The 11350-nt window shown below is 42.5% G+C and overlaps 1 long non-coding RNA gene across 2 annotated transcripts; it reads right to left on the reverse strand.

The window, feature by feature from the left end:
- Window positions 1-4033: 4033 nt before the first annotated feature.
- Window positions 4034-8292, reverse strand: LOC138107325 (uncharacterized). 2 transcript variants are annotated; one of them, XR_011149411.1, is made up of 5 exons: window positions 8229-8292; window positions 7848-7983; window positions 7198-7291; window positions 6416-6453; window positions 4034-4647 (listed from the first exon to the last, which is right to left on the reverse strand). It is a non-coding gene; the product is annotated as an uncharacterized lncRNA (long non-coding RNA). The 2 variants fall into 2 exon arrangements; XR_011149410.1 differs by lacking the exon at window positions 8229-8292 and having other exon boundaries at window positions 7848-8134.
- Between the last annotated feature and the right edge of the window lie 3058 nt (window positions 8293-11350).

Genomic DNA, 11350 nt, shown 5'->3' on the forward strand with positions numbered 1-11350 from the left:
AATGTGTATTTAAATCAAACTATTTTTAAGCTTATAAGTTAAAACGCTTTCATTTTGAAATCATGAGAGCCAACTTACAGTACAAGGCTCTGATCTTGCAAACACTCCCACACAAACAACTTTCTGTCTGAACCATCCCATGTGTTCCCCTCCCGCTGCAGATTCATACAACTGGACACTTAACTTGTCCAAAACCAACTGCAGAGCAAGGCTGGAAGGATTAAACTCCCGATGCACAAACTTTTCGGTGTTCTGCTATCCAATGTAGCATGTCCATTATATTACTCAAATTACTTATAAACAAAAACCTTACACGAGTCGGCACCACGCAGAGTTTTTGTGAGTGGCCGGGAGGGGTCTGTAGTTAATACAGGATTATAGAATCATTTAGGTTGGCATATAAAATCCTCAGAGATCCAGCCTTAAAAAAAATCCTCACTACAAGATAAAAGCAATACACAACACATGAATTCTTCCACTGTTTAAAAATATTTATAAAACTTCTGAAGGAAAACCCCCCAACTTTTGGGGGTGTTTTGCTCTTTAGGAACAAAGCTTATAAAAAACCAATCATTTCTAACTGATTTCTACTGATTTTCACTTAGAAAATTATTTTCTGTTTTTATTTTCTCTAAATCACTTCACAACAACCGCCTCTTGTCTTTTATATACTCCTGCAATTTTATTAAAAAGGTGGGGAAAAACACCCCCTTGAAAATATGTAACAGAAATCTGAACTGAGAAATTATTTTATTTTAGCTATAGATTAAATGCCAGTGAAGTATTTGTAACCCTAAAAACACCTTTAGACATAACAATCTATGACACAAATTTACAGCACTTGATTCTTCATCACTAGCTGCAGTTTGTAAGTACCATACAGAAGTTTAGGAAAACCACTAAAAGCTGTGAAATAACAGGACTTCCATACGAAAGCATGTTATAAATTTATATTTTTAAGGAATTCTAGGATAAGTATCTAGAAGTTAATTTTCCTTACTGTAACATGCTACTTGTGAAATCTAACAATGTTACATTAGCAGGACCAGGTTCTTAAGTTAGAATTCTATCAGATACTCAGCTGCTATGAACTGTCGTAACTCTGCTGGAGCTGATGTCCCACTAGGACTAATTTCAGAACAGTAAAGTGTTTCTGACAATAAAATAGATACAAAACTAGAAGTGAAAACATGTCTTCTTATACAAGATGGAAGTATATTGAAGAGACACATTTTTGAAAATGGCTCACTCTTACAGCCTTTCAGTCCAGTTTAGATTTGCATTGGAATATTTTCACTTTCCTCATAGACAGCATCACCAATAGAAAATAAAATCAAGCCACGTTACTATTTGGCATCAACTCTTGCCCTTTTCCAGCCCCATCTCCGTCCAAAGTTTTTCCTAACTACAAACAAAAAGGGAATAGACATCTGAGTGTCTGTAAAAATTAAAATTATTGCATACATTATTGGTTTTCTATGTATCTTTATTGAGTCACTTGAAATGTTGTAATTACATATATTTCCTGCTTTCATAAAATGTTGGTGAAAGGTTTGGTTACTATGGTCCTTTATAGCTTTGGAAGAACTGGCAAGTAGAAAGAGGAAAGTAACTTTCCAGTCAGTTCAAAGGAAATGGAGTATGCTCATTTCCACTTCAGAATCCACTCTCTATCAGGCACTGCAGACATTTCTGTGTGACCTTCTGCAGCATAGCATCTGGGCACAACATTTTCATCTTATTACTTTCTTTTTCAGTGAAGATATTATTAGTTTATAAAGATCAGGAAAGACTGGACATGGGGTGAGAAGTTTGAGAAAAAAATATATTATTAGGTACTTAATACCATTCTCCTCAGAACACGCCTGTGTCCCTGTGTTTTAGGATTTATGGTTTGTCTGCTGTTTCAAATCTCACACACACTCACAAGTATCCCAAATCTTTCTTCAAAACCTTCAGTTTTAGGCAGGCATCTAAGAAACTTGATTACTTTTTCACATTACTTAACAAAGCAAGTTTTGTTAAAAATATTTATGCTGAAATTCTGAAAATGGCATTATACTTCAACAGGAACAAGCTATAGCTTGAACATTCGAAAATTAGTGACTCTCTAATCAAACAGATTTTCCATGTCTAACAAGAATTAGTTTACTACCACTGATTTCAAAAATATTTATTAGAGGCTTGTAAGAAAAAGAAAAAACATTTATTTCTCCTCTTTACTGTCCAAGTATCATTGGAGTCATCCCACCACATAAGACGTACAAACTCAGCATTTTCAATCATTTCATATGGATGATGAAGTTTAGTAACTAAACATATTACGAGCCTTAGCAGACAAAACAAAATTATCCTGGGAAATAGACATGGGGGCCAGTGTTTTAAAACTTCGTCACATGACACAAACTGTTAATAAGAGGGTTACTAATGACAGTATTAGAAACCCTTAATTACAAATACACCATGATCAGGATGCTATTAGCAGTACATTTGCATCTGGCAAGCTAGACAGGACTGGAGTTTTTTGGAATGTAGTGACAGGTGTGATTTTGAAGAAGGCAGCTACCTTCACTGGCTTGAAGAGGACACTAGAGCCTATATAACTAATGAAGCATACACCATCACGCAAAAGAAAAGCCTCCAAAGGCTTGAAAGGGAGAGGAAAGTAAGGAAACATTATCCCATCATCCTTCCATGCTTCTGGAATGTGGGCAGATCATAGTAAAAGTTTAAGCAGCAGGAAGATTAAAGGAAGACTGTTAAAGCCAAAAAGGACACTCACATCATCTGGCGTAAGTCAGTCGTGCCTCTGCAGACTTCAGTGGAGATTCACTGATTTACGCCAGTTGATGTTTTGGCCCGACGGCTTCACAGAAGATACTATCGATTAAATGTGTGTTCTATTCTGATTAAAAGCTTCTCTTGCCATCACAGCACATCTTGCCCCAGCTGGAAGGCACTCTGGCATTTTTCTTTTTGCCAGAAAGCACCCTATAGGCAAATTCCAAAATCATAATAATAATTAAAAAAAAGAAGTCTGCATAAATTGTCAACTACTGTTTGTTATTATTTATAATTTTTTGGCACATAAAGACATGCCAGGCACTTTACAGAAAGTACTTTGAAGACAATTCCCTTCCCTGAAGAGCTTAAAAGACAAGGGCTAGTCCATTCTGCAAACACAGGGCACTGCTTTACCAAAAATTCTTCCAATTACTTCAGTGGCATTCCTCACAGTAGTAAGACTGTGCTTATTACGCATGCTGGTAATTTCAAGTCTCAAGTGAAGAACATGGCAAACATGAGAGGATAAAAGACAAAGATATTTTATAGAGAAATGTTTCAGATGCACTACATTCATAAAGCTTTCTGAACCTGAACACTTCTTCTGTGCATTTAATGTGCCTAGTTTTCACAAAAACCCCCCCAAACAAACCCAAACCAACCAACCAAAAAAAAAACCCAAAAAACCAACCCAAAAACCCCACCCACAAAAACCCAACCCTTTGAGGCTTGTAATTTTTCAAGTACACAATGTTTAGCATGTGGTTTCTACTGTGATACAGTGTAAACGAAGAAATCCTTAGCATAGAGTTTAATAAAAAAGTGGAATTGGGAATGGTGGTAACAATTCTGGGAAAGTTAACACCCATATGATTTCAAGCATGGACACCCAGCCCTACACAGAGTAGAACAACTGCAGATCCTGACAAGATTTCTGCCCAGCCTTCAAAGTAAAAAGAAAAGTGGAACATGGGGCCAACTGTGGAACTGAAAAAGCTATCAGGTTTGAGGAGGGCTGCAGGGAAGAAAAAGAAAGTTAAGCATTAGCTTAACAATGAAGATCACTTTTAACTTCACATCCTGAGTATTGGAAAGCCACTATTGTAATTTCAGAGCATCCAAAAAGGAGGAGTGACCTATCAACTCAATTAAAAGCATTTCTAGGAATACTTGATGATGTGAAGGCACAGTATCTTTCCAAATATTACTTGACACCAGTAAGTATTTAGTTTTAATGAAAAGGACAGATCCATAGTGCCAAAGAGTGACCAAAATTAATGTATTTGTTATACAGTGAATTTATACATAAAGGCACATTCCCTTCTTTGCCCCATTCTCCGGGCCACAGGTAACATTTCATTACTACCTCAGGTTGGGTCATTCACTTCGACAAAAGCTAACATTTTAATAACTTTTGATGTGACTGTGATATGATTGGAGACACGAGGTTAAAAAAAAAAAAACCTGTTAGAATTCTTCAGGCTTTCAGGAAAGCACTATTATTTATCTATTGTTACTTTTAGGACATAGGTAGTATCTTGTTAGCTTTCACTAGTCTCAAAGGAATGAATTTTGCAAACAAAGCCACAAGAAACAAAATTCGTGATGACAATTCTCATTCATGTATTCATTTTCAAAAACACAATCTTGACCATTAAGAAGAGCATTTCCAAACTTATCAGTTAAACACACAGCACTGTATTTCCATCACAGTCACAAGATTTAAAACACGTTATTATTAGGTGCTTTAGCAAACTCTTAACAGCTGCTGAGAACACGAGAATTTCTACAGCTTTTGGCAAGATCTAGAAGGTTTGAAAATCAAGAAGATGAGATCCAGCAATGATATTTTTAGGATCAAACCTTTCAAAAAAAAAAAAAAAAAAAGTCGTAAGCTAAGCAATCATACATGCAATTTGCAGTTAAACTGTCAATTGTATTACTCTGCCTCTTCTTCTGTAGTTACATGTTATGCTGTAATCTTTTAATTTGACAAGGGGGAAAGTTGGTATGATTACCAGAGGTACTCAAAGAACTTTCAAATTCCCATTGTGAAACAGCTGTTTACCAGTGTGTGTATTTCTGAAATTGTATTTGCTGCTCTTTAAAGGTTACTGATTTCACATTGAAATTGATGGAATGATCTTTTTCACTTCCATCCTAAATGCTTTACAAGAGTTACAGAGTGTTTTGTTATATTTCTTATACTGGCTTACCTAATTTATGTAAAATTGTTTCCTCTTTTGAAGTGTTTTATAAAGATTCATTTGAAGGATGCAGTGTCCCACATACATTTATTATTACAGAAAAACTTTTTAAAAATTACACTGCTAGCAATAGCATCCACGAGAACACTTCAAGTTTAGAAATACTTTTCAGATAATCTATTTGGCTCTTATTTATCTGAAAGAAATCACATATTTAGAGGAGAGAGGTATATTTTACAAATTCTTGTACTCCATCTGGAACTAGCATATTTACCAATCTGCGCAAAAGAGAGTTCATCTGAACATGAGAGCTAGGGACTCCACTTAATTTGTCATCTGTGATTATCACTTGGAAGTCACTGAGTTTATTAAAGACAACTACTGTGTGATAAGGACAGTAGAGACACTATTAACCATGTCATTTAAATTGCTTGAGCTGGCATTGTGCCCAAGTCCTTCAGATCCGTGTATCAACACACTTGTTGCTGGCAAGGACTCATCTAAGGGGGGAGACAAGGAACTCCCTCTCCAAATTGAGTGTGCTGTACAGATTTCTACAGTAATTCATGAGAATAAGCAGTATTACTCAGTCTTTGTATTTTTGATTCCTAGACGGGAGAACGACAAAACAATGACAAACAAGTGAAAGACTCTATTCCTACTAAGAAAAAAAGGAAAAGCATTTTTTTCAATTTTCTCTTAAAATTACTTGAATTTGCATTTTACAAGCATATTTTACTTGTAACTGTGACGCTGACAAACTAACAGAGACACCCCACTCAATCACTTGCTCTGCCAAATTTTATGATCCCATATCTCTCCCACCCTTGCCTCCTCCACAGGATCTCCTGCTTTCACTTCATTAAGCCTGTAGGAAGGAGAAAACCTCTGGTGACTGGTCATAGTTTATCTGCAAATCTACTAAGAGTAACTTTATTTCACTTCTGGCAAGAACCATGCCACAGAATAACCACATGACATTTGGAAAAGATGCAATTAAGAAGATACGAGGATAACTTTCCCCCCCAATTTATACCAAAATAAATATAACATCTTTGTTGGAAATAACCTACATGTTAATTTAGGCATATTTATTCCACTGTAGAGAACAGAAACTTTTTCATTGTACTCTTCATCTTCTGTTTTCCTAAGCTATGTCCTGATTAAGAAAAGAAAGACTATCCCGTTTTTGGAAGGGAGGAATTCATTAGCTTAACAAGCATCTCAATGTGTAAAAGCAGCCGATCTCTTTGCTAAAAAATCCTGTGCTTCCCAATATGCACACCGTGTCCAGCAACAACTCGACAGTCTCCTATTTACCACTTCCCAGCACGAGTGTGCTGGCTCTGCGGGCCTGAGCAAGAACCCAGGTACTCACAGTACACGTGGGCAGGATGTAAGTGCTGGGGAAGAGGCTCTCTTACCTTCCACAAACTGTCCTTCGCCGTCTTCAGATGAAGATCTGGAAACACAAATCCAAACCCCCTAAAGTAAGAGCACAACCAGCAGCTAGCCACACTTCTCTGCCGCCCCCCGCCCCCCCGCCCCACGCCCTCCAGACCACTTTCCCACCGCTTGCACTGCAAACAGCAACTTTCCCGTGGCATTTATTTTTTACTGGTGAGCCATAAAATCGCCTGCTTGTCCAATTAATGCAAGCATCATTATTTTCATTTACCTTTCACCATCTCCACTGAAGGAAAGAAGGTGGGGGTGGGGGGGGGGGAACAGGAAAGCAAATGCATAAAAGAAGCTTCAGAAACACGCGTTTTAACTCATTTACGAGCCCAGATAAAGGTTAATAGTTAAGCTCCTTCCTTTCCCTCCCGATTATTGATGCCCTTCAAGAAATGAAATATTTTTTGTTCTCATTTAGCAGAGGCTAGACAAACTGTCAACATCTCCACTTTATTTACGGGTTGAGCAAGAGCAGTTCCTCAGACATCAACATTTTTTACGTTAATCCTGGAGAGAATCCACTTCTCTAAAACTACAAAATTTGCCAACTTCTGTAGTATTTATTTTTAACGAACGAGAGCAAGAGCCTTGAGCTATCCTCCGCTGAGGAGGGGAAGGGGGAAAGTGCAGCTCCACTCTCCCAACTTTAAAGCGCTTTCCCCCTCCTTCCCACACCACTCAGCCCCTGATCACTCTCTATCCCACCACCCCCTTCCACCCCCCAAAATCTCCCCTCCCGATCCCCCACCTGCTCCACGTCCAGTGGGATTTCAAGGGAGGAAACAAAATTTGCCAAGTGGTTCCTTTTGGGCGACTTCTTCAACCCGTCTGGAGATTTAAACCTGAAAAACAAACACCTCTATTGAATGCAAACTAAGCTTTGGGGGTTGCCGAGTTAATTCCTCGGCAGACAGCTACTCTCAGTGTCTGGTTACACAAACATACCTACAGACAGGTTGGAGGGGAGTCCCTCAGAAACCAAGGAGAGGCGGAGGGAGGAAATAAAATCAAAATAGGCAGAAGGGTTGGAGTGGGGGACTCAGGAGGGCAGCGGGGAAAGTAGGCTGGAGAGAAGGACGATACGCAGCTGGAGACAGGTTTAATACTCGGCAGGAACAGGGAGACTCAAACCAAGGGCCAATGCGGGCAGGATCTGATACCCCAGAGGTCTCGACTAGGGATGGGGGGAAGGGAGGGGGTGTCCTTTTGAGTGGCGGTGATAACAACTTTTTACAGACAGCCTAAATAAAACAAAGGAAGGCACAGACCCAGCCGAGCGCCCAGGCGCGGGCGAGCAGCGGGCTGCTCCGGGGGCGGGCGGCTCCGCGCCCTCCTCACCGGCACCTCCTGCCCCGGCCGTGCCCCGCGGGCCCTCGCCGCCACCCCGCTTACCCTTACCTGCCGCTGCCCCCGGGCCGCCCGCGCCCGCCGGCCGCCGGCCCCTCGCATCATCGCGCCGGGCACAAAGGGGCAGCGGGGCAGGGCCGCGCCGGCAGCCCCGGGAGGTGCGGTGGTAAGAGCAGCGGTGAGAGCGCTGACAGCCGCGGCGAGCAGGGAAATTGAAAAAAAAAATTAGTTAAAAGGAAAAAAAAGAGGTGGAGAGACGACCACCCGAATAAACCGCCGTGATCATGCCGGGGAGGCGAGTCCCTCCTCCCGGGAGCAGCGCTGCGGGGCGCGCTCCTGCCCTGCCCTGCCCTGCCTGAGGGGGACGCGGCGGAGGGGAGGGGAGGAGGGGGAGCCGCCCGCCCTGCCCTGCCTTGCCCGGCCCGGCCCTACCCGGCCCGGCCTCCAGGGACAGGCGCGAGTGCGGCCGCGGAGGGAGATGCCGGCGGCGCGGGATGAGGGGAGGCGGCGCGGGGCACCGCAGCCCCCAGAAATCATCCACGCACACACCCCCGCCTCCCGTCGCTCGTCCCCCGTGCGGCCGGGCTGCTTCCCGGCTGTCACATGGCTCCTGCCACCACCCCCAGAAGGGTTTCGGGAGTCGCTTCACTTTCACTTTGGCCCCGCCAAGGGGTTCCCGGGGCCGCGGCGCCTGACAGGAGCTCTCGCAGCGAGGGGCTCACCCGCTGCCCCGCGCCTTTTCCCGGCTCCCGAGGGGGACGAGGGGCAGAGCTCAGCCCCCTCCGCATCCCTTGTCAGGATGCGGGGCCGCCCTGGGGCCCGCTGCAGTGGGGTGTTGTTGGGAGCGGCTCTGCTCGTGTCAACCTTCCTTTCGCGTTTTAAGCAGGAAAAAAAAAGAGAATAATAAAAATACAGCCGGGTCCGTGGGAGCTCCGGGCTGGAGAATTGCATGCAGCGCGGCAGCAGAGGGGTGTGGCAGGGGGACTGGTAGGAGCGGGGCATTTGAGAGCCACAGACAAGGACGCTTGCTCTGTTTTCTGGTGGGACTGATCCCATATGCGTCCTGCCCACCCCTGCAACCTGCTTGATCCCTTATGTCAGTCTATCTAAAGGAGGTGGTGAAAATCCCACTGGAGAGACAGAGTCATGCCTTGCACAGGGAGGGTGTCGTTGAGCAATATTCATCGTCTGTCATGGTGACATGGAGGTGCCTCTGTAGGACCTTTCCATGCTTCCCACTAAAACACTCTGCACCCACACCTATGGGCACAGACTTCTTAATACCCCACTAACAGCAAGCCCAGTGTCCCACAGTGAACACCAGGGATGGATCTAGTCCAGCAGCATTATTTTTGAGCTCAGAATAAACATTTCCAGGATGGGAGGCATGCTCCATATAACTATGTCAGATACTGTTGCATCCCGGCTTCATTTTGAAAGAGCCATTAAGAAGGAAAAGGGAGTTACAACTTCTATCTTGCTGCCCTCTTCTACTGTAGGCACCCTGCTGTTATGGACATGGCCCTCCTGTAGGAAGTATGTGATTTTCCATGAATATCCCTGGTCTTAATGTTGATGCCATTGAGGGGAGAGAGCCAGAAAAGAGCAGTAGTCTCCTCCAGAGGACCTCTCCATGTGCCTCCTGTGAAATGCCCATCACCTATGCTTGTGGGTGGGGGGTCATTAACCACTTAACGGAACTTGCAGCTCCCAACACTTCCCGAAAGACACAGTCGCACTTACTGCACTAATTATGGCTACACGTGCCCTGTGCAGAGACAGCCTTGTGCTGAGTGAGTCAACTGGCATTATGTCCTGGCTTTTATGTAAGCTCTTTCACTCTGGCCTTCTCTCAACAGTCATCAAACATGGCACAACACATGTTCATAATTTTTAATGAGCTGGCCTGTAACCACCTTCACCCAAGCCCCTGTCACGAGCACAGCAGCAATCCCTTGGTTTTCTTGAGGCTTAGCTGATGCTGGTGCCAACAATCAGGCTGCACACGCTGTGAAACACTAGCACATGCTCATGCTTGGTTCCTCTGCACCTCAGCCTGCTCTCCCCAAATGTCTGACATGTTTTACTCAGCATGAACAAGAGAAATATAATTACAGTGGGGTTTGGGGTTTTTATTTTCAGTGCACAACTAGATAAAAGATTACCACACAGAATATACATTCCAGTGACAACAAAGTCCCAGCACCACACATTTTAGTATTCTGTCATGAGGTTTCTGGTTCTGCACTACAACCGTTTGCTTTGAGATTCACTGTTAAATGCAACAAAGACCACTGTGACATTTGTGTTGGTGTTTCTTCTTTCTTTTTTTTAGTATTTATCATAAGACAACAAGAAGCAGTAATAAATCAGACTGTGAACAAATGCTCTCTCAAAAACCACCCAGTTCATGGCATGTTATTCTGAGTATTTGCTAACTTGAAAATTAAGTTGCCATTTGAGACTATTTCATATTCCATAATATTCATTATCTTTCCTAATTTTTCAATTGCAAGGCAGAATTTGATCCCTTTTATCCATGTTTTTTTCTGCTACAAACCGCCATGAAGTCAAGAGCACTTGAGAAGAAGCCACTGCTAACTGGCAAAATATGGCAGAATCTGTCCCCAGTTACATAGCTCCATTCTCTCACCCTGTCTCCACTGACAGCATGCTCACCACTCAGGAACAATGGCCTGAAGTTAAGAAAGAAAACATTTTACAGTAAGTGAAATACAGGGAAACAATAGCCTAATTTACCAAGTAAGAATAGTGAGATATCATCCCTGAAAAGAGTCAAGCGTAATCCAGATAGGAGAGAGTGAAGAGATGATCAGGCAGTCATCCAGGCATCCAGGCCTATCTTCTGATGCTGCCCAAAGATTAAATCTGTCCTTACAAAGCAAAGCAAGGACCTGGAATAATGTTATCTTACCTCTCCTTCCCTTCCCACCCCCCCCCCTACATTTTTATCAAACTCTTTTACCTTTGGATGCTTGGAAAACAAAAAAAAAAAAAGGGCAGAAAGTACAGAAAGTGAGAGGAAGGAACATTATTGTTGGTTTTTTTAAATTTAAAAAGAGGCAAGAATTTATTTAGATGTTGTCACATTTTCATCACAGGACATTTTAATTTAAATATGTGCAATTAAACGAAATCAGTTGTACCGGACAAAAGGCTAGAATTAAAGGAATATCAAGTTAAGTGTCCATCAAGTGTCCATGATGGTTTAAGCAAATGGGATGACTTTGTTTCTTGGCTTTTTTCAACATCAAAAAAGGAGTCTCAAGCAAGTGAAACACATTTTTAAAATCAACTGACTAAAAGGCTTTCCATCCTCAAAATTACAGGGAGGAGTGCTGCCCAGCAGAAAAAATATTTCAATAATCAATAGCAGAATAATCCAAGGCAACCAACCTGCATTTGCATGTCAGGGTACACAGAGAACGTCTTCCAGGGTGCTGAGGTGTGAAGGGAGGAATGAGCAAATTCAAAGCTATCCCTTTATGTAGCTTTCACAATATTCTAATTTACCAACGTTTGTAAGCAAAAAA

The sequence above is a fragment of the Aphelocoma coerulescens genome, chromosome 3 (genome assembly GCF_041296385.1).
Source record: "Aphelocoma coerulescens isolate FSJ_1873_10779 chromosome 3, UR_Acoe_1.0, whole genome shotgun sequence".
Taxonomy (NCBI): Eukaryota; Metazoa; Chordata; class Aves; order Passeriformes; family Corvidae; genus Aphelocoma; species Aphelocoma coerulescens.